Source organism: Macaca nemestrina, chromosome 16 (assembly GCF_043159975.1).
Source record: "Macaca nemestrina isolate mMacNem1 chromosome 16, mMacNem.hap1, whole genome shotgun sequence".
In the NCBI taxonomy this organism is placed as follows: domain Eukaryota; kingdom Metazoa; phylum Chordata; class Mammalia; order Primates; family Cercopithecidae; genus Macaca; species Macaca nemestrina.
In genome coordinates this window covers 32,950,592-32,973,655 of record NC_092140.1, presented here as the reverse complement: position 1 = coordinate 32,973,655, position 23,064 = coordinate 32,950,592, and the positions used below count along the sequence as shown (strand labels likewise).

Below are 23,064 nucleotides of genomic sequence, written 5' to 3'. Positions count from 1 at the left end.
AGTTACTTTTGTTGTTGGTCCTTCTTCACTGGAATGTAAGGGCCATGTAGGCAGGGACGTAAGACTGCTTTTTTTCATTGATTGTTATATATTATATTCTAGAATCTAGAACAGTGTTTGATGTAAAATAGTCCCACAAGAAATATTTATTTAGTAAATAAAGTTTGTCTTTTTGTTACTTCTATTAATTTCTGAGCATGTCTTCTACATATTGATCATTGAATGTCCCCTGCTATCTTTTTCCTGTTGATTAACTGATTTTTTTTAGATTAGTTTTTGTATCTCTCTGTGCTTCCAGCTGGTTCTTTTCTCCCTTTCTTTTGAATATTTTATAGATTTTTCATAACTTATGTCATTAAAACAAAATTTAAAAGAGACTTGGGACAAAGAAAATAAATCATTATTTTATTTTGTCTCGTGTACCATCAGCATCTCGTAAGATTCAGTAAGTCTGTAAGCCAAAAAGTATTGCTCATTTCAGAAAGGAACTACTCTGATTCCTGGAGTAGAGTACAGTAGAAGAGTAGAGTGAAATAGCTGGAATATCAGCCACTACAGGATTAACGGACTCACCGCTAGGCTTAACATGACAGCCATGCCTTCTCCTTGGGAACTTCTATCCTTTTTTTTGGAGTTTTATGTCTGGTTTGTAACATGTTTTTCAGTCACTGCTGATAGTTTTAGACTGGTTATTTTCAGTTCAAATGTGTCACATAAAATGAAATCATAGTTCTTAAACATTAACATCTATAAAATGGGGGAGATAATTAAAAAATAATGTATATAAATTCTCATGAATATTACAAAATTCTGACTTTTAATGCTTGGTCACTTTAAATGACAGAATTCAAACTTGTAAAAAGAACCCCTTGACTTAATCCATTCAAAATCCTTTAAATATAAATCACCAGGATCTAATCAAATTGGCTTCCTTGCAAATAACTTGAGTTAGCCACTTAAGATTCAGCAGGATTACACTAAACCCTTGATAAGGATTTACACTCCCAAAGCACAGCAAAGACAAATAGTTAGAGTTAGACAAATTTACATGCATACCTAGAAGTAACTGATAATCAGGAGTATAAGCATGGGAAATAGATATTACTATTTGTTTCTTTGCCAATTTCTCACTATATTTCTTCATTCAAGCCAGAATTGCATTGCTAAAGATTCCACTGTGGCAAGTGAAAAGATGAATGGAATTTAGTTCTCTTTTGTGAGCTCTAAGAGGAAAGAGAAAGGACACAGTAAAGCTTTTATTGATCCAACTCCAAATCCAGTGTGTCTAACTAGGAAATTGTTCATTCAGATGAAAGCCAAAAAGCATCTCAGCCTTAATGTGGCTGAGACAGCAAAATCAATTCTGAACACAACAGCTCTGTTTAGTAAATGTTCAAAGGAGAAAAAAAGACCTTTATAAATTCATAAATGATATTAAGAATAAGATATGTAGCTTATACGTTATATCCCTTTTATGATATACCCAAAGTGAAATAAGTGTTTTTGCTGGTAAAATAAAAATGACTATTTTCTTTACCCATTAAAAAGAAAATATTATCTTACAAAAGCAATGATTCTTCTATAATGGTTATTTTGAATATCATAATTTATGCCTGTGACCTAATATTTCTTTCCAAAGACAGGATGGATTTAGTCTCCCTATTAATCATATTTCATCCCATTTCTATAAATTGTTCTTGTGCATATTTAAGAGTAAGTCTTCACCAATGTTTGGGTTTTTATGGGCTGATAATTTTACCTACTGCTAACTTCCAAAAAGAGCATAATGCAATATTTAAATGGTTTTTTTATGACTCGTTCTATGAGTATTTTAAAATGATTGATTGCAAGATGCTATGAATAGAAAACATGCCAATAAACACATATTTCTTAATAGATTCCTTGGACAATGGATCAGAGTTTCTTAGTAATTGTCGATCTTCCATTATTAAAAATACGTTGGCTCCAGATACACACAATATGGCTTGTTTCCATTGTATATCTCTTTGATATTCACATATTGAATACCAAAGAGATAAGATCTTGATTTAGTTCTTGTCAATCAATATAAGCCTTTGAAAATATATTTTTCTAATAATCACTCTTCATATTGAATATGTCATCTTACCTAATTTATGTTTTCATAGTAATGTACTATATTCTCTGATATTCTTCACGCAATGTCTATTAGAGAATGGGGTAATCACAGAAAATCCTTTTCTGTATTAATCGTGAAATAGGTACAGCTTGGTAAGTATTTCAGATTTCAGTATAAGGTAACCAATATCACTTAAATCTTTGTCAGATGATGAGTTTACCTATACTAGCTGGAACTTGTTTTATAGATGCAGATATCTTTTTTATTTCAATGAATGAAGTCTTACAAGCTAGATTCTGGAACGTTGTACCAATAAAAAAATCATAATAACTAATCAAAATGAAACACAGGCTTATATCGTATGCCATATTTATTTGCTTACTTGCATACAAATTTGAAAGAACAGATTATCTTGCCAGCTACTTAATCTAATAGTGTGTGTAAAATCATCAATATAATTGGACTGTATCTGGACTATTCTGAAATGTACATCTTGTAATCATTATTACAGTTGAAAGAACTGATTTGATTGCTGTTACTTTGTTGAAGATTCTGTGGCCAGGTACAATTGTATTCTGAGTCATTATAGAATGTAATTTTGTATTAATCTGTTAGGAGGTATGAAGTACATGTATAAATTCATATTTCTACAAAAATTATTTTTTATTTTTGTGGGTACACAGTGGGTGTATATATTTATGGAATGTAATTTTATATTAATCTGTCAGGAAGTATGACATATAAACTCATTTTTCTAAAAAAATTTTTAATTTTTGTGGATACATAGTAGGTGTATATATTTATGGGGTACATGAGATATTTTGATACAGGCATACAATACATAATAATTGCATCAGGATAAAATGGGTATCCGTCACTTCAAGCATTTATCTTTTGTTTTACAAACAATCTGATGATATTCTTTTAGTTATTTAAAAATGTACAATTAAATTATTGACTATTGTCACCCTGTTGTTATCAAATACTAGATCTTAGTCATTCTTTCTAATTATTTTTTGTACCCCTTAACCATCCTCACTTTCCCTCACCCCTTTACTACCTTTCCCATCCTCTGGTAACCATCATTCTGCTCTGTATCTCCATGAGTTTAATTGTTTTAATTTTTAGCCACCATAAATATAAGTGAGAACATGCAAAGTTTGTCTTTCTGTGCCTGGTTTATTTCACTTAACATAATGACCTCCCATTCTATCCGTGTTGTTGCACATGACAGGATCTCATTCTTTTTGTGGTTGAATAGTACTCCATTGTGTATATGTACCACATTTTCTGTATTCATTAGTCTGTTGATAGACATTTAGGTTGCTTCCACATCTTGATTATTGTGAATAGTTCTGCAATAAGCATAAGAGTGTAGATATCTCTTCAAATATACAGATTTCCTTTCTTTTGGGTAACCTACCAGTGATACTGCTGGATAAAAGGTACCTCTTTTTTTGAGTTTTTGTGAACCCCCAAAGTGTTCTCCATAGTGACTATACTAATTTAGCTTCCTCGCAACGGTATCTGAAGTTTCCCTTTTCTTCACGTCCTTGGCAGCATTCATTATTGCCTGTCTTTTGGGAAAAAGTCATTTGAACTAGGGTGAGATCATATCTCATTGTAGTTTTGATTTGCATTTCTCTGATGATCAATGATATTGAGCACCTTTTTCTGTACCTGTTTTCCATTAGAATGTATTCTTTTGAGAAATGTCTATTCAGATCATTTGCTCATTTTAAAATTAGATTTTTAGTTTTTTTTTTCCTGTTGAATTGTTTGAGCTTGTTATGTATTCTGGTTATTAATCTTTTGTCAGATGGGGAGTTTGCAAATATTTTCTCTTATTCTGTGGGTCATCACTTCACTTTGTTGATTGTTCCCTTTGCTGTGCAGAAGCTTTTTAACTTAATGTAAACCCATTTGTTCATTTTTGCTTTGGTTGTCTGTGCTTGTGAGGGAATACCCAAAAAGTCCAGAAGAACTCTGAATGACCAGAGACTTGATCTCTCTCCTTACTTTCTCCCCAATAAATAGAGTCTCTCCCTTTGTGCTGAGCTTCCTGGAGCTGGGGGAGGATATAAAGTGCCCCTGTGACAACTGCCACTGGGACTGTGCAGGGACAGACCTGAACCACACACAGCATTGGGTCTCACCCAAGGCCTGTTGTAACCACTACCTGGCTACAGTCTATGTCCACTCAAGGTCCTAGGATTCTGCAATCAGCAGGTGGCAAAGGCAGCCAGTCTTGTGTCTTTCCCTTCAGGGACAAGCTTTCCTCTGCCCTGGGTGGGTCCAGAGATGCCGTCTGGAAAGCAGGACCTGGAGTCAGAAACTTTAGGAACCTACTTCGTGCTCTATTCTACTGTGGCTGACTTGGAATCCAAGCCAGAAGACAAAGTCCTTCCCACTCTTCCCTCTCATTTCCACAAGCAGAGGAGTCTTTTCCCAGGGCAACCCAACACAGGCCCATAGGGAGTAAGGCTAACACTGATGTTCACTCAAGGCCCAAGGGCATGAAAGTTACTAGGTCTGGGACTCACCCTTCCAACCCAGGGCAGGTCCAGAAATGCCCTCCAAGAGCCAATACCTAGAATCAAGGACCACAAGTGCTTGCTTGGTACTCTACCCCGCGGTAGCCAAGTCAGTACTTAAACTGATTTTTGTTTCTCATGAAGGTGCCTTTTTTGTGTAGATGGTTGTTAAGTTTGGTGTTTCCGTAGGGAGGACAATCAGTGGAGGGTTCTGTTGGGCCATTTTGCTCCACCTCATGCTCTCCATATATAAATTCATTTTAAACTTCATATTTAAATATTGGCATTTTAATTTCAAAATAAGTACTGTTTTGTTTCTTCAATTTCTACTTTATAGTTCAGTTGTGAGTTCCTATATCACTTCTTGCTCTGTTATTTATTTATTTATATTTTAAAATTTCTGGTTTTGCTCTTGCTTCTACTTGCAACATCCGTTTATACACTCTTTTGGCTTGTTACTTGCCAGTTCAGATGCTATCTTACCCAGGAAATATTAAAGTTCTATACTAGAGCCTCGTACTTTATTAGTTCGAAGTATTTCTGAGTAGCAGATCATATTTAAATGATACATCATTGTTCCTATTTCATCTATCCACTCCTCAAAGCCTGTGACTATTTTAATTAATATATATCTCAGTGCTTATAACAAGGCCTGTCCATAAATATTGTCAGGAACTGTTTTATTAATTTTGTTTTTATTCCTTATTTTAACATCTTTATTATAAAATCAAACACAAATACAGAAAGCCATACAAAACACATATATAACTTAATGAATTATATTAAGTTGGGCACAATTGTAATTACCACCTAGGTTACAAAATCAGAAATGATACCAGCCGACCAAGAAGCTCTTTCACTTGCCCCATCTCAATCACAAAACCCTCATTCTCTCCCAAACTAAACAATTATGGTGATCACCTTTTTGTTTTTCTTTATATGTGGTCACATAACTATTCATTCTTAGACTTTATAGTTTATTCTTGCTAATTTTAATTTGTTATGTTTCTTAATCTACAGGTTCCCCATTCATTTATTTCTTTTCCTGCAAATTATTTGTTCAAGAACCTGGGCTGTTTGACCTATAATGTTTCCCATATTCTGGTTCCGCTGATTTTAAACGTTTAAACATTTAAACATTCTTCTGTTCTCTGGTTCCTGCAAATTGGCATCTGAACCCAGAGGCTTGATCAGACTCAGATTTGAACCCTTTGGCAGGTTTATAGTTGATGGTGTATTTATATGTAATTTCTGGTTTTCACATTTTTGCTTCTTATGTTCACAGTGATTGAGGCCCAATGCCAAGATTTGTTGATTTATCATAGGTTGAAAAGATGGTAGCATCATTTTTATTTGATTAAAATATGTAAAACTGCTTCTCTCTCTGTATATGTTACTCATTGATACATTTCATATAAGAAAAGCAAAATGAATGCTCTATTTTCTTTTTCATAGTTTTCTAGGTAGTGAATTTGTTCCTTATCCTCCAGAATTGGCCAGGGAGATGTTTAAAATGATATTAATAGTTCTACAAATAACTACATATTTAATATCCATCAGTCTTTACATCAAAACACTCTTTTATTCATTATCTAAAGTTCATTTTCTAGTAGATACCTCAGAAAGACCTCACTGCACAATAGTTTCTGAAGTCTTGCATGTTATAACAGATTTTCTGTACTCTTGTTCTTGATACTTAGCTTTTCAGCATGTAAGTTCTTCACTTGCTTTTTCTTTCCTTTGCTATACTGATAGCTTACTCTTTTTTTTTCTTCTTTAAAGCTTTTCTAATGACCGTCTTATTTTCTTTCTCTTATATGTCACTTGATCTTTTCCTATAGATGATCAAATAATTTTTACTGTTTGCCTTAGGAGCCAGTGATTTTATTACAATACATTTGAATCCTTGAAATCGATTTAGTGAGAATTAACACTTTTGAGTTTTATTTCCCATGAACATAGCATGTCACTTCATTTATCTGGGTCTTCTTGATTTCTTTCATGAGTGTTTTATAGTTTTTAGCATGTATAACTTGCACATGTTTTGTTAGGTTTCTATAAATAAACATTTCATAATATTTGTTGTAATTGTAAATGGTACCATTTAAAAAATTCAGTTTCCAATTATTTACTGGTAGTAGATTTTAACACAGTTCATTATTATATATTAACCTTTAATGCAGCAATGTTGCTAAATTCACTGATTAATTCTCTGAACTTTTTGTAAATTCTTTGAGATTTTTTAAATGTAAACTATCACATGCAAAAATAGAATTTTTTCTTTTGAATCTGGGTGATTGGGTTTCATTTTCTTACACTGTTGCATTACCTATGATCTCCAGTACAATGTCAAATAGGAGTAGTAAAATCAAGAACTCAGTCCCTTTCACAATAGCCACAGAAAGAAAAATACTTAGGAATACAGCTAACTGTAGAAGAAAAATATCTCTAGAATAAGAATTATAAACCATTGCTGAAATAAATCAGAGATCTCACAAACCAATGAAAAAACCATTCCATTCTCATGGATAGGAAGAATCAATATTGTTAAAATGGCCATACTCCTCTAAGCAATTTTCGGATTCAATACCTTTCCTATCAAACTACCAGTGGCATTCTTCACAGAATTAGAAAACAGTATTCTAAAATTCTTTTGGAACAAAAAAAAGAACCTGAATAGCCAAAGCAATCTTAAGTAAAAAGAACAAAGTTAATAGTATCACACTACCTGACTTCAAACCATACAACAAGTCTGCAGTAACTAAAACAGCATGGTACTGGTACAAAAATGGACACATAGACCAATGGAATAGGTAGAAAACCCAGAAATAAAGCCATAAACCTACAATTATCATTGACAAAGCCAGCAATAACAAACACTGTTCAGTAAATGGTGCTTGGATAACTAACTAGCCATATGCAGATGAATGAAACTGGACCCCTTCTTTCACAATATAAAATGATCAACTCAAGGTATATTATAGACTTAAATGTAAAAGCTAAAAATATAAAACCCCTGGAAGAAAACCTAGGAAATATCATTCTGGACATCAGCCCTGGCAAATTCATGGCAAAGACTCCAAAAACAATTGCAATAAAAATAAAAACTGACAAGTAGGACCTAATTTAACTGAAGAGTTTCGGCACAGGAAACTACCAACAGAGTAAGAAGACAACCTACAGAAGGGAGAAAATATTTGCATACTATGCATCTAACGAAAGTCTAATATCCAGAATGTATAAGGAACTTAACAAGATAAAGACAACCCTATTTAAAAGATAGGCAAAGACATAAACAGAATTCTCAAAAGACATACACACGGTCAACAAGCATATGGAAAAAAAGTTTAATATCATTAATCTTTAGAGAAATGCAAATCAGTACCATAGTGAGACACTATCTCACACTAGTCAGAATGGCTATTACTAAAAAGTCAGAAAAATAGCAGATGCTGGCTAGGTTGTGGAGAAAAGGGAATGCTTATATACTGTTGTGGGAATGTAAATTAGTTCAGCCACTGTGGAAAGTAGTCTGAAGATTTCTCAAAGAACTTAAAATATAACTACCATTTTACCCAGAAATCCCATTACTGGGTATATACCCAGAGGAATATCAAGCATTCTACCATGAAGATACATGCACTCATGTGTTCATCACAGCACTATTCACAACAGCAAATACATGGAATCAACCTAGATGCCTTTCAGTGGTGGACTGGACAAAGAAACGCTGTTACATATATACCTTGGAATACTATGAAGTCATAAAAAAAGAATGAAATTATATCCTTTGCAGAAACATGAATGAAGCTGTAGGTCATTATCCTAAGTGAATTAATGCAGGAACAGAAAACTAAATACCACATCTTCTCACTTATATATGAGAACCAGCCTTGCATATTTCAGAACAAACTCAACTTGGCCATGATGTAATACCATTTTTATATATTGCTAAATTCAATTTACTAGTACTTTCTTGATTTTTGTATGTATGATTTTGAGAAGTATTGGTCTGCAGGTTTTCTATCTGTTGGTATGTTTGGTTTTGGTATCAGAGTAATTATGACTTCATAATGAGTTGGAAAATGTTCTCTCTGTTCAATTTTGAGTAAAACTTGTAGTACCCATTAAATACTTGATTAAAACTTGTGAAAGTTTGAGTAAAACTTGTATTACCCATTAAATATTTGATAAAATTGCCCAGTAAAGCATCTGTTTTGGGAATTTGTTGCCGTTGCTATTGATAGGTTTTAACCATAAATTTAATTTATTTAATAGATACAAGATTATTGAAATTTTCAATTTCTTCTTGGTAGTTAGAATCTCTCAAAGACCTTTCAATTTAAGTTATTGTATTTATGGTCATAATTTTATCTATAACATTCCTTTATTTATCTCCTATTACCTGTAGAATGTGTAGTGAATGAGGATGTCCCTCTTTTATTTCTGACATTACTATGTCCATTCTCTATTTTTCTTGGTCAGTCGGTCTGGTATAAAGTTAATTGACTTTACTGATGCTTTCAACAGACCAGCTTTTAGTTTCATTCACATTTTTCCTATTTCTTTTTATTTTAGATGTTACTGATTTCTATTTTTATCTTTATTATTTCTGTCTTTTGTTTTCTTAAGTGTAACTTACCTACTTTTTAATTTGAGGAACAATTTTAGATAATTATTTGAGACATCTTTCTAATATAAATGTTTATGCTATAAATTTTCCTCTGAGCAATTCTGTAACTTCATCTCACAAATTTTGTTTAGTTGTATTTTCATTTTAAGTCAATTTTAAACATTTTCTAATTTTGGGGGGACTGCTGCTTTGACACATTAGTTATTTAGACTTATTTTTTATTTCAAAATATTTGACGATTTCCTGTCTTTGTTTATAAATTAATTGTATTCTGATGAGAGAACAAACTTTAAAATCAATTGCATTTTCCTTTTTTGGCCGAAATGATTGTCTATCTTGCTGACTATTTTATATGTACTTGAAAACGATGTACATTTTTCTGTTGGGTGGAGTAACCTAATGTCAAGTAGCTTATTTGTTGTCTACTTATTCTATCAATTTCTAAAAGAGGAGTGTTGACATTGTCTTCGACTATAAATATGCTTTCACTCCTATAATTATTTTTCCTATGTAATTGAAAGCTCTCTTTTTAGATGAGTACACAGTACATTATTTCTTCTTATTGAATTGTACCTTTAATCATTACGGCTTTGAACTGTGCCATTACAGCAGAGAACTGTGGGTTCTCTATTAATTTTTATGTGGAGATTGAAGAACTCTGTACTGTCTTTCCAGAATACTCCAGAAAGGTTTTTACATGAATAAAATGAGCAGGGATATTGTAAGCCTATAAGCTGCCTCTCTGAGAACTAGAGAATATATATTTCCTCTCACTGTGCACACATTTTCAGATACATATTTTTGTGAGAAGATAATTCCTTTGTGTGAATTAGAAACAAGTGCCTCTTTTTCTAAAGTACCCCTCTTCCATGCACACAACTTGGTGTGAAGCATCAGACTAGATATTTGCTCCTGCTCAACCTGAATCTAGGTGCTCTTGTGCTTTAAAGAAACTGCCCAACCATGCATGTCTAAATGCAGTGGCCCTGGTGATTATTCCCAGTCAAGATATGAATAGTTTATGCTCCAATGTTATTTTCTCTGTGACAGCCTCATAATAATGATACATAAAGTATGAAAAGGAACACTAAGAAGTCTTAGGTGGGATCAAGCATAACATAAACAATGTTGTGGCCACAAATGAAATAGTAATTTATGAGAGTAAGAAAAATTCATGTATGGGCTGTACAACCAGCATCCTGTGGTAGTCAGGAAGTTACTCCTGCAGGGTCATATGAAGTAAGTGTTCTAAGTGAGATGGTAGATGTGAGCCAGGCTCACTGCATGAATACAACGATTTGGTTGGCAGTGTTCCCACCTCCCACCTGTGAAAGAAACTTGAAAAAAATTCTTCCAGTTGCTTTCTGGCTCTGTGGGCTACAGGAAATGGTGAGCCTGGGGACATGAGAGGAAATAAGTCAGGATCACCAACAGAATCTGAAACTTATTTGCTGCTGGCTCAGAGACTTGATATCTGCAATACCTATAATGTCATTACATGGCATAAAAGATCACACTTTTATTTTAAAATCTAGTCCTGGTCTGTGGATCTGAGGATGAATTTCTGTGACCCTACAGAAGTGTACTGCTAGTTTCTTCTGCTTGCCTCCAGATGTAGAGTACAGCAAGCTCTTAGCTTATGCTTATTTACCATTTTACAGCTTTATTTTGGGAACTTTGGGAAATTGTGTATGTGAATGGTATATTAAAAAATGATAATGGAATTATGTTTATGTAGGAAAATGTTCTAGTTCTTAAGAGATGCATGATGATGTATTTGGTATCATGTAACAATGACATCAAATGCCATGGTGTCAAGCAACAATGTCATGCAACATGGTGTTATTGCAGACATTGTTGCAAATATGAAACAATGTCTGCAACTTCCAGATGATTTAGTAGAAAAAATTATTATCTGTTTATCTATAGCTATTGGTCTAGCAATATCTATTTGTCATCTTTATCACCATCATCATATATCTTTATATACACAAAGATAAATACAGATGAAAGAATATAGATGTTTATTATAGTATTCTTGTGTAGATTTTAAAATTTTCAAAATAAAATGAATACGATAAGACAAAATAGGACCTGTGAGGTCTCTGAATATACTTTTTTTGTTTCCATTTTCTGGTCACAATCCTACTTTCCAGGATAACCTCATTAAAACCTTTGTAAATATAGTAACCTTCTTTTTCTATTGTCTCAGTGATATGAGAACCCCAAAATGACCAAGTGACCGTTTCAACCTTCAGTTTAATAAAATGGCCATTGTGTCCTCTTGGGCAAGTATTCTCAAGGGCGTGTAGTCCACCAACAGAAGACAAAGTTTAATGAGAAGAAGAAATGCTTTATGAATGGATCATTTGTGATTATAGTTACAGAAATCCTTGGAGCAGTGCAGCTTTATCATGAGAGGAACAACAGTGTACATCAAGAGCTGATTTAAAGCCTACAGCACTAAAGGATCAAGCCCTCAAGGTCATTCTATCCAGACTAAACCATAACTAAATATTCAGTAGACCATTCAACATTTTCTAAGGCCAGCTATTGGGTAAATAAGCTCTACATCAGGATTTTATGGCCTCATTGCTTTTGAGAAAAAATAAATTTCTACATCAAAAATCACGTTGCATAGAACTAAAATAGCAATTAGAAATTCATTGATGGTAGTCTTGGCAGAAGCATTGCAAGCATGGAGTCAAATTCATAACCTGAGTTTTGGTTTAGTGAAGATAAGCTACCAACATTTCCCTGAAGGAAGATGTCCAACAGAATGTAACTGCCTTTGACTAATGCCTTCTGTGAAATTGTGGTTTAGTGTTAATCTCTGTTATTTGGTAGGCTGGATGATCAACAATGGTTGTAGCCAGATATCAATCAATCAAAAAAATCAATATTTTTATTTCCATGTATAATCTCCATCTGTGCCTCCATGGCTACTTTGTACATTAGTCCGTCGAGCAAGTGGCCGGGCTACCTGGACAAAAAGCAAGTTGTTATTCACAGAATATATTTTTCTATCTGATGGATAAAAGCCTTTATTACAGTGGATGCCCATGGGTAAACATCTCACTGGACACAAATATTCTTACACTTTGTGCTCATTCCAAGATTCTATCCACACACTATTCTCCAGAATTCTATGTCACCAATTTGCTAATCTTGTTATTTCCACATCCTTTGATATTTGAAACATTTATTAGCCACTCCCCAATAATTGATATAGATCTATCTCTAGACTTCATTTATTCTAGATGAAGTGAACAATCAGTTATCTATCATCATTTTAGCTCATAAGGAATGTTTGCCTTCACTACTGTCTTTCAAGTCCACCACTGAATAACTGTAATGCTGCAGCTATTTGCCTCTGGCTGGCACCAGCAAAGGATCACAAGGACAAGAGGACATGTTGAGAAGTCATAGGTAATGGTTGTGGCCAAGACGTTGATGCAGCAGAAGTGAGTGCCTTGTGAACCTATAATACCTGCTTATGCAACATGCCTGTGCTTCAAGATTTGCTTGAATCAAGTCCTGTAAATGCCACTCTTTCTTGATAATGGAGGGCTGTTGTGCACATCCAAATTTACAAGTTGGTATTTCAGCCAACATCCAGTTCATAATAGGCATTTTAATTTACATGATTACTTAGTATAGCAGGGCCCACCATTTATCCTCTGTCAGGCATAGAACTTTTCAAGGAGGTGATGAAAACATTTGGAAACCGTTGGTTTTGGAGGATCATAAAGGTCTGAGTGAAGGTACCTTTCACTGAAAACTGAACCTGCTGCAGAGGGTTTTTATTTTTTTTATTTGTACACATTTATGGGATACATGAGAAATTCTGTTACATGTATATAAAGCATAGTGATCAAGTCAGAGTATTTAAGGTGTCCATCTCCTGAGTGTATGATACATTCTTGCTAAGTATAGTCATCTTACTAAGCTATTAAACATTAAATTTATTCCTTCTATCTTACTGTATGTTTCTACCCCTTAACACACTTCTTTTTATCCTCCTTTCTCCCCTCCTTAACCTTGTAAGTCTGTTATCTATCTTTCCACTCTCTACCTCCATGTGATGTAACTTTTAGCACCCACATATGAGTTAGAACATACAGTAGTTATCTTTTTGTGCCTGTATTATTTCGCATGAGAGAATGACCTTTAGTTCCATCCAAGTTGCTGCAAATAACATGATTTCATTCCTTTTGTGGCCAAGTATAATTCAGTTGTGCATATGCCATATGTTCTTCATCCATTCATCCATTAATGGACATTTAGGTTGATTCCATATGCTTGCTATTGTGAATAGTGTAAAAACATGCAACTGCAGGTATCCTTTTGATATATTGTTTTCTTTTCATTTGGGTAGATACCCAGTAGTGGAAATTCTGGACCAAATTGTAACACCATTTTTAGTTTTTTTGAGAAATCTCTATTCTGTTTTCCACAGTAACTGTACTAGTCTACATTCCCACCAACAGTGTATATAAGTTTCCTATTCTTCACATCCTCACCAACATCTATTGTTATTTGTGTTTTTAGTAATGTACTTTGTTACTAAGGTAAGAAGATATTTCTTTGTGGTTTGATTTGTATTTATCTGATCATTAATAATGAGCAGTTTTCCATTTGTATGTCTTCTTTGGAGAGATGTCTATTCACATCCTTTGCCTACTTTTTAATGGTATTACTTGTTTTATTTTATTTTTTTTTCTGTTGAGTTATTTGTATTTCTTGTATGTTCTGGATATTAGCCGCCAGTCAGATGAATACTTTGAAAATATTTTCTCTCATTGTACAGATTATCTCTTCAGTCTGTTGATGATTTCTTTTACTATGTGAAAACTTTTTAGTTTAATTCTTATTTATTTATTTATTTATCTATTTATTTTTGCCCAAGCTTTTGAGGTCTTAGTCATAAGTTCTTTGCCTAAACCAATGTCCAGGAGAGTTTTTCTTAGGTTTTCTTCTAATTTTTTTAATAGTTTTTGGTCTTACGTTTAAGTCTTTAATTCATTTTAATTTGATTTTTGTATATGGTGAGAGTTAGGAGTCCAGTTTTATTCTTCTGCATATGGCTATCCTATTTTCCCAGCACTATTTATTGAAGAGGGTTTCCTTTTCTCAAAGTAAGTTCTTCTCAAATTTATGGAAGATCAGTGTACTGTAAATATGTGACTTTATTTGCAGATTCTCTCTTCTGTTTTGTCTGAATATTGCTTTGGGCAATATGCAATGTGGTCATTTTGACAATATTCTTCCAATCCATGAGCATAGGATAATTTTCCATTTGTCTGTGTCACCTCGATTTCTTTCATCAATGTTTTGTAGTTTCCTTGTAGAGATCTTTCACCTTCTTGCTTAAACTTTTTTCTAAGGTGTTGTTTTGTAGTGATCGTAAATGGAATTGCTTTCTTTCTCAGCTACATCATTATTGGCATTGAGATATGCTACAGATTTATGGATGTTGATTTTGTATTCTGTGTCTTTGTTGAATTTATTTATGAAATCTAAGAGTTTTTTTGGTGGAGTCTTTAGGTTTTCCTTGGTTTAAGATTATATTATCAGCAAAGAGGAACAATTTGACTCACTCTTTTCCTGTTTTTTATTCCTTTTAGTTGTTTCTCTTGCCTAATTGCTCTGGTTAGAACTTCCAGTTCTATGTTAAATAGGACAGGTGAAAGTGTACATCTTTGTGAAGGAACTTAAGGAACTGATTTTACTGTTTTTGTTGGTTTTCTTGTTAAGGAACTTAAGATTGGATTAATTAGGTAAAAAAATTATATTCAAATATAACACACATTGTCTACAGAATTCAAAGAGGTCTACCAAAGACCCTTAAAAATTGAGTGCAAGATGTAACAACTTCTCTTAAATTATTTTACTGTAATAAAGTACATGACTTGTAATTCACCATTTTAACCATATTAAAGGATACAATTTAGTGACACTTAGTACATTCACATGTTATACAACCATCACCACTATTCAGTTCCATAACATTTTATATATCTCAAAGTATTTTCCAATTTTCTTCATGATTTTTAAAATTTGAAACATATGCTGTTTAAGAGTGTGTTGTTTCATCTTTATATATTTGTGAATTTTGTAGTTTTCTTTCTGATCTTATTTCTGATTACATTTGACTGTGATCCATAAAGATATTTTATAGTATTTTAATCTTTTAAAATTTATTGAGACTTGTATTTTGACCTCATATGTAGTATATTCTGAAGAATATTGCATTTGCACTTGACAGGAATAAGTATTCTGCTGTTGTTGGATGACATGTTATATATATGCATATTTCTGTTGGGCCTTATTAGGTTTTAGTACTGTTCAAATTCTATGTTTTCTTAATAAACTTGTCTAGTTGTTTTATCATTTATTAAAGTAGATTATTGAAGTCTCCAACTATTGTAGAATTGTCTATTTCTCTCTTCAATTCTGTCAGTGTTTCTCACATTCATATATCAAAATACACTTTTATATATTCACAGTGGGGTCACCGTTTTAAGTTATATATAAATGTTATATTTGCTTATAATTGCTATATCTTCATAATGGGTTGACCTTTTTATCAATATATAATGCTTGTCTTTGTCCCTTGTTATGACTTTCAAGTTAAAGTCAATTTTATCATAGAATAGTCACCTGAACTCTCTTTTGGCTACTATATCCATCAAATGTCTTTTTCTGTCTTTCACTCTCAAATTATTTGTGTCACTGAATCTAAAGTGAGACATTTTTAGATAGCATGTAATTGGATAATTAAAAATTTCTTCCACTCTCTGCCTTTTAATTATAATCTAATCTATATTTATTTGAATTAGTTACATATAAGAACTGCTATTTTGCTATTTGTTTCCTATGTGTCTTATGTTGTTTCTATTCTTCATTTCCTCTCTTACTGCCTTCTCTTGTGTTTACTTGATTTTTTTTGTTATTAATCATTTTCATTCCCTTTTTATTTCTTTTTGCATATGTTTTTCGTTTTTATCTTAGGAGTTTCTATGGATATTACAAATAACACATTAAGCTTATAACAATCAAGTTTGAATTGATATGAAGTTAACTTCAATACTATACAAAACTGCACTCAAATGGGATTGGAGGTACTACACAAAACCTTTAGTATTCCCTTAGTTTGGTGTTTTGTCACTTATCACATCTGTATTCATTGTGTGCCCAATAATTTCAATTTGTTGTTATTTTATCCTTTAAAAATCATATTGAAAATTAAAAGTAGATGTACAAATCTAAACTGCAATAACACTGCCTTTTATATTTGTCCAAGTGGTTACCTTTACTGGAGATCTTTATTTCTTCAGATGGTTTCAAGTTACTGTTTATTGTCTTTTCATTTCAGTCTCCCTTTATCATTATTTTGTAGTACAGGTCTCTTGGTAACAAACTTCCCCAGCTTTTGTTTACCTACAAATATCTTAATTTCTTACTCATTTTAAAGAAAACTTTGTCAGATATAAAATTCTTCGTTGACAGTTTATTTCAGCACTTTAAATATACCATCCGACTGGCTTCTGTTATCCATGGTTTCCAATGATAAATTGGCTATTAATCTTATTAAGGAATCCTTGCACATGATGAGTCATTTCTATCTTGCTACTTTCAAAATTTTCTCTTTGTCTTTATCTTTGCACAGTTTGATTACAGTGTGTTTTGTTGTGAATCTCTTTAGGTTTATTATGTTGGAATTTGTTGAGTTCATGAATGTGTAGATTCACATCTTTCATCTAATTTCATGTTTTCAGACATTATTTTTCAAATATTCTTTCTACTCTTTTTGCCTCTCTTTTCTCTCTCAGACTCCTATAATGCATATATTTGTCTGCTTGATTGTGTCTTATTGGTCCCTTAAATCTATTCATTTTTCTTTATTCTTTTTTATTTCAGCTCTTCATACTGGATCATTTTTATTGTCCTATATTTAACTGCTACTTTCTTTTATGTGATCAAACCTGCCTGTAAACACCACCTCTTCTAGTGATTTTTTAAAATTTCAGTTTTTGTAATTTTCTACTCCAGAGTTTCTATTTGGCTTCTGTTTATAATTTTCATCTATTTATTTTTATTTTATATTTTGTGAGAAATCCTTCCCTTGTTTTTCTTTAGTTGTTGTCCATGGTCTCTCTTAGCTCCTTGAATTTAGATGTGGTTATGAAACATGCTTTAGACACTCAATGTGAATGGGAGTTATGTGTGACACTTCTAGGCCTCTAAGATCCAATGTACAATGGAAAGGGACAAACCTCACAGAATAATGAGTCGAAGTGTGTGGAGAACAATACACAAAGGAGCTGTGTTCAAGGAGAAGAATTTATCTGTTTATGGAACATTCTCCTCCATCAGGGTAATTGGATTGTAAAGTGTCTGCACGGTATATTTCAGAATTATGCACACTCTAATCTGTTTATTTCCTACCTCTCCTTTTTAGGACAAAGATTAATTTTTGAGGTCACCTTCTTACCATTTATCTCTTTTTTTTTTATATCAGGAGTGTGCAGGCCAAAAAATCATGTCTTCTTAGTTCATTTTTTTGTTGTTGTTTTCATTCCAAGGCAGATGTCATGATGTTTAGTGGTGGGAATAGGTAACATTCTGATCAGGTAGCAGTGCTCTGTGAAATGGGAGACCAGTACTGAATAAGCTCTGCACCTGAGGTATTCTCCAAATAAATTGTGTGGCTTGGCAGTTCACAATTTTGCAAGTCAGGAAAAGCCAGTTTTGAATGTAATATAGAATGCCATGTATCATCTCCTAAGGGAAAGACTATCATGCATCATAAAGAAGGCTTTCTCTGCAAACTTGACGCTATGACTAGATGGGACTTTTAGGCTATCCCCTTTGAGTATATTTTAAATGCAGGAAAGAGTGATCCAAATATTGGGGACTAGAAGCTTAGATTGGGGTTATTATTGTGGCTAATTACAATTATATTCCAGCTTTCCTTTGGTGTACGTGTTAAGATTGCCTTCCCTTTCTATGTGAGTGGAAATGATGTACATCTTTTAGCAGTCATTTCGTTATTCACTATCATCCTATTTTCCTACCAAAATAATTGTGAAAACAAATGTTGAAGTGAGCATCTATCAGACTTATTCTTTGTATGATATGCATTGAATATTTCGTGTAATCAAGAAATAAACTTTTGTAGCATTAAAACAATAAGGATTGATTTATTTTGCACAGCATCTTAAGGTAATACTGGCATTTATAATATTTAAGGGTGAAATCTATTATCCAATAAATGCATCCAAATAAAGTTCTCAGAAAGGTATGGTAAAGGAGCTGGTGGTGAGCAATGAATATATTAAAAAAACAGAATAAAAAATGAATACTGCCAAAATTATGGCTTAAAAGGAGAAAATAAACATTGGAAATCTTGATAATATAAAAATAAGAACATAACATCTAACTAACATGAGATTGAGGAATAGCAAGAGAGTTCCTATCTTAATTTTTTTTTTACAGGAAGTGAAATAATGTATACATTAAACATGTTGCTAAAAATAGCTAACTTTATAATATTTAAGATAATATCTCTTGTGTTGATAAAACATTCATTTAGAGTTTGGAAATTATTTGTTTTTAATTAAGTTCCCCTTCTGTTAATTTCCTATGAAGTAAAACTTAAATAGAATTTAATTTAATTTTTACTGTAATGACATGTGTACTGTATTTCAGGTCTTATAAGACCATGTTTATCCATTCCTTAGTCTTTCCACCTGTCTACATATCTGCTTTCTGCCCATCTGTCCTTCTATTTGTATATCCATCTAACTATACATAGTGATATAGAGATATGCCTGAAATGTTATTTATATTAAACTTATAGGTGGTATAATTTATAGTAATACCTTTTTAGATGTTTGTACTTTTATGTATTGAATGCCTTTTGTCTTTTTTTTTCCCAAGACTATAAAATTTGAAATCTGAAAATAAAAGACAAATTTCTTGACCTCAAGTACCTTACAGAAGTTATATAGTATCACAAGTTCCGGTCATGTTTTAGTTTCTCTTCCATAATTTTAACATGCTGGAAAAAGAGATTTTACAGGGAAGCAGTAAGATCTGTTAGACAGGAACCAGATCTAGTGTTTTGTTGTTGTTGTTGTTGTTGTTGTTGTTTTTGGGACAGAGTCTCGCTCTGTCGCCCAGGCTGGAGTGCAGTGGCGGGATCTCGGCTCACTGCAAGCTCCGCCTCCCGGGTTCACGCCATTCTCCTGCCTCAGCCTCTCGAGTAGCTGAGACTACAGGCGCCCGCCACCTCGCCCGGCTGGCTTTTTGTATTTTTTAGTGGAGACGGGGTTTCACCCTGTTAGCCAGGATGGTCTCGATCTCCTGACCTCGTGTTCCGCCCGTCTCGGCCTCCCAAAGTGCTGGGATTACAGGCTTGAGCCACCGCGCCCGGCCCAGATCTAGTGTTTTATGGTTTGATAGAATACATGGAAATAATATGAGAAGAGACGGAGGGAGAGGTAGAAGCATGTTTGAAACACATAGTAATTCAGACCTTGAAAATAACTATTCTCTAAGGTTTCAAGTTCTCTTCACTTCACACCTAATTTCTCAGTGAATACATCCATATTTTGAGTTATTGGACTCAGGAAATCAAATTATTACTAGTCTGGTGATTAAATTGCTCTATCCATCTGCTAGTATATTGTCATTATTATTTGAGCTTTGCTTGATGATAACAAAAATTATAAGTCACTTGTATTAAATCCAGGCAATGATTGTATAAAATCTTGCAGAAAAAAAATGAATGCTTGAACTTTTTTTTTCTGTCTTAAAAGCAAAACAAAATATGAAATGCAATATAATCAAGTTTAATATTGGAGTATATTTTCAGAAATGGTGTTGTCCAAAGATGTCTCCACACAGCTGGACTTTTTCTTGGATGCTCTTTTGGTTGACATTGAATCCACAGAGATTTCTGGCTTCATGGATGGCCAAACACTGGTAAGGTCATGATGTTCATTTAATTAGTGTGACTGAGTCTACTCCCAGAATAATTTTAATGTTTTAAGTGCACTTGTCAATCTTCTTTATTCACTAAGAGTCTTTGTTATTTTAGGATAGATTATTTCTAAAGTTACAGAACAATAATTGTGGTTATCATCTAAAAAAGTTATTCTAAGTTATTTGTATGATATACACAAAATGATATGGCTGAAATAAAAAATGTGGTGAAGTTATATTAGAATCTTATTCTCCTTTGCTTGCTGTATCATTGTTAAATAATATGAAAAGCAGCCTCATTGTAAAACCAGCCTTTCCACTTTATTAATATAAACAGAATTAAGCTTTATTTAAAAAAATCTTCAAAATATTAAATATTTACTTAATATCTTTAAAATATTAAAATATTATTTGAATGCTTCCTATTTATACAAGGTAACATGTAGAAGGTCTTTCCCTTCAAAGCATTTGCCATCTAGCACTGTTTCTCCACATAAATAACACAAACATGCTTTTTTCAAGCTCTCATAGTATTTTGTATCTTTTTTCAGAATTTATTCACTCTTCATGGTGTACTTATTTTTTAAATAATTTATTTAATGTCCACCTTTACGGCTAGACTCTAAACTCCATGTGGATGAAAAGAGTGTACCTTTTGTTAGTGTCATATTCCTAGTGCCTAACAGAGTGATGAGCACATCACTGACATTCTGCATAGAATTAATTACTGACTCATGCAGACTGTGCGAATTGTTACAAGAGGTACAATCTAAAGAAAGAGTATTAGGGAGGTATACATTACTGTGTGGATTCTGTGTTCATTTGGAAAAGTTGGTTCAGATTTAAATGACTTGAAATTGGAAAAAGAGTGGATAGGCAAAAAAAGAATAGCATGTTCAATGTTTTGAGGCAACTCAGGAGGAATAAATATTTATGAAACAGTGAATTACTCAGGACCACTAGAACCTGTGTTAGTCAGGAAGTGGGAGTGTGGGGTGGCAGTGAGACCTTGAAAAGAACACCTGAGTCAGATTATTAGAAAACTTAAGGAATTTAAAGTTTTTATTTAATGTTGAGAAATTTGGGGGGATTGTATAATTTTGGTTAAGTGGCTAAAATAAATTACATTTTAGTCATATATCTTCCCAATTTAAAGAAAGAAAACATTGTTTAAAGGCAAAATAAACTTTTTTAAGATCAGAAACTGTAAGTTTTAGCCTTGGTAAGTAGAGTAACTTCCATAGTTCCTAGCATGTTTTAGGCATTGGGCATATATTCCTGATTAGATGTTCATTTGAATTTGTTAACTGAAATAATATTCTGAAAGTGATGAAGTGATTCGTGCTTTGTACAACAGGTAGATAAGATATAGGTAACTAAGATAGATAAGAAGACAATAATTTAACAGTCATTAGATGAATAAAAATTAATATATACACATGAACACAAAAACAATGCACACACTTAACCACACACATATAGACAGGAATATACACAGACATACCCACAGAAGTACACATTTGCACATACAAGTACATGCACACGTACACAAACACACAGACATCCACACACATATGTGAGAAAGACAATAGGTAAAATATTAGGATCATGCTGTAGAAAACACAGACAAAACTCACAGAATATCAAGGAAGATGATATCAGAAGGGCAGACAAAGAACAGATGGAAGATAATTTGCAACAAGTTAAAAAATAATGAGTTCATTCTGTGTGATGAAGGGTTCATCCTAAGCAGATTATCACATTGTAGGCAGATTTCCCAAACTCATATTGTGCATTGCCAAATACTTACCCATCACACACTACCTATACTAGAATCTGGGCCTGCGGACAGTTGGCATATATTTACCAAATATTATAATGTTTACTTTTTCCCTTACAGAATCAAATGCCTGTTTTAAAGAAAAGGAAAAATATAGAAAAACAAGAACCACAATCCATTGCCAGAACCCAACATTAAGTATACTAACAGTTGGGTTTTAAAAACATTTTCATTCTAATTTTTAAATCTATACAACAGGTGTTTCATGCCAACTTGTTGGGGCAGTGCTCTCTGAGGTGGGCGGCTTCACAAGTGTGGTCCACTCCAGGTTTTAGAATTTGCCACTTGTTAGAGCCCGGTCAGCCCGAGGTGAAGGAGGAAAAAACGGGAGGAAAATGGCGGCCAAGGCTGCACCGGCGGAGACAGCAGCGTACGCAGGGAGTGGGGCCCCGGCCAGGCCGGGCTGGGAATAGAATCTGTCCCCAGCAGCGAGGCTCGCACTGATCCCCTCCCAGTCACGGCCCCTGAAGTGTCTGTGCCCAACCGTGAGGCCGACGCCCAGGAGCCCGCTCCTAAGGCAATGCCGCTGCTGTCGCTGCGGGGAGCTTGCCCGCAGCCTGAAGGCAGAGGGGCCGGAGCTGGAGGCTGAGGGGAAGCTGCTTGAGAGGGTGACGGATCTGAGGCAGCCGCGCCTCTCAAGAGTCTGACCTTACCCGCCTTTGCCTGCCTCGCCTCCGAAGCATCCCAGCTCCTGAGGAGTGCGAGGAGACTCGGTATGCCTCCTGCCGCAGCACCTGGGGACTCGTGCCGCTGTCGGGCAGGGGCGGCGAGGGGGGGACTTCTTGGTGTCGCAGCTGACCCCGGGCTCGGAGGTGCAGGTCACGTTGCATTGAGGACGTGCTCATCTTGTCGTCCTTCCTCGGGTAGACGCTCTTCTCCGGGGTCCTCGTGGATCTGTTCAAAAGAGACCATGAAACATTTGGTGCCATAGCCCAACTTTTGGTGGGAAACATATACAGCTCTTCTG

At 34.0% G+C, this 23,064-nt stretch overlaps 2 long non-coding RNA genes across 2 annotated transcripts in view; one reads left to right on the top strand and one right to left on the bottom strand.

The window, feature by feature from the left end:
- Positions 1-23,064, top strand: part of LOC105481693 (uncharacterized) — a 722,106-nt gene that overhangs the window by 277,795 nt on the left and 421,247 nt on the right. Inside the window, exon 8 of the long non-coding RNA XR_011614711.1 lies at positions 20,148-20,257. This is a non-coding gene — a long non-coding RNA (uncharacterized lncRNA). The remainder of the gene's footprint in view (positions 1-20,147; positions 20,258-23,064) is intronic.
- Positions 680-22,819, bottom strand: LOC139359085 (uncharacterized). The gene is made up of 3 exons (XR_011614712.1): positions 22,751-22,819; positions 1,057-1,223; positions 680-747 (listed from the first exon to the last, which is right to left on the bottom strand). It is a non-coding gene; the product is annotated as an uncharacterized lncRNA (long non-coding RNA).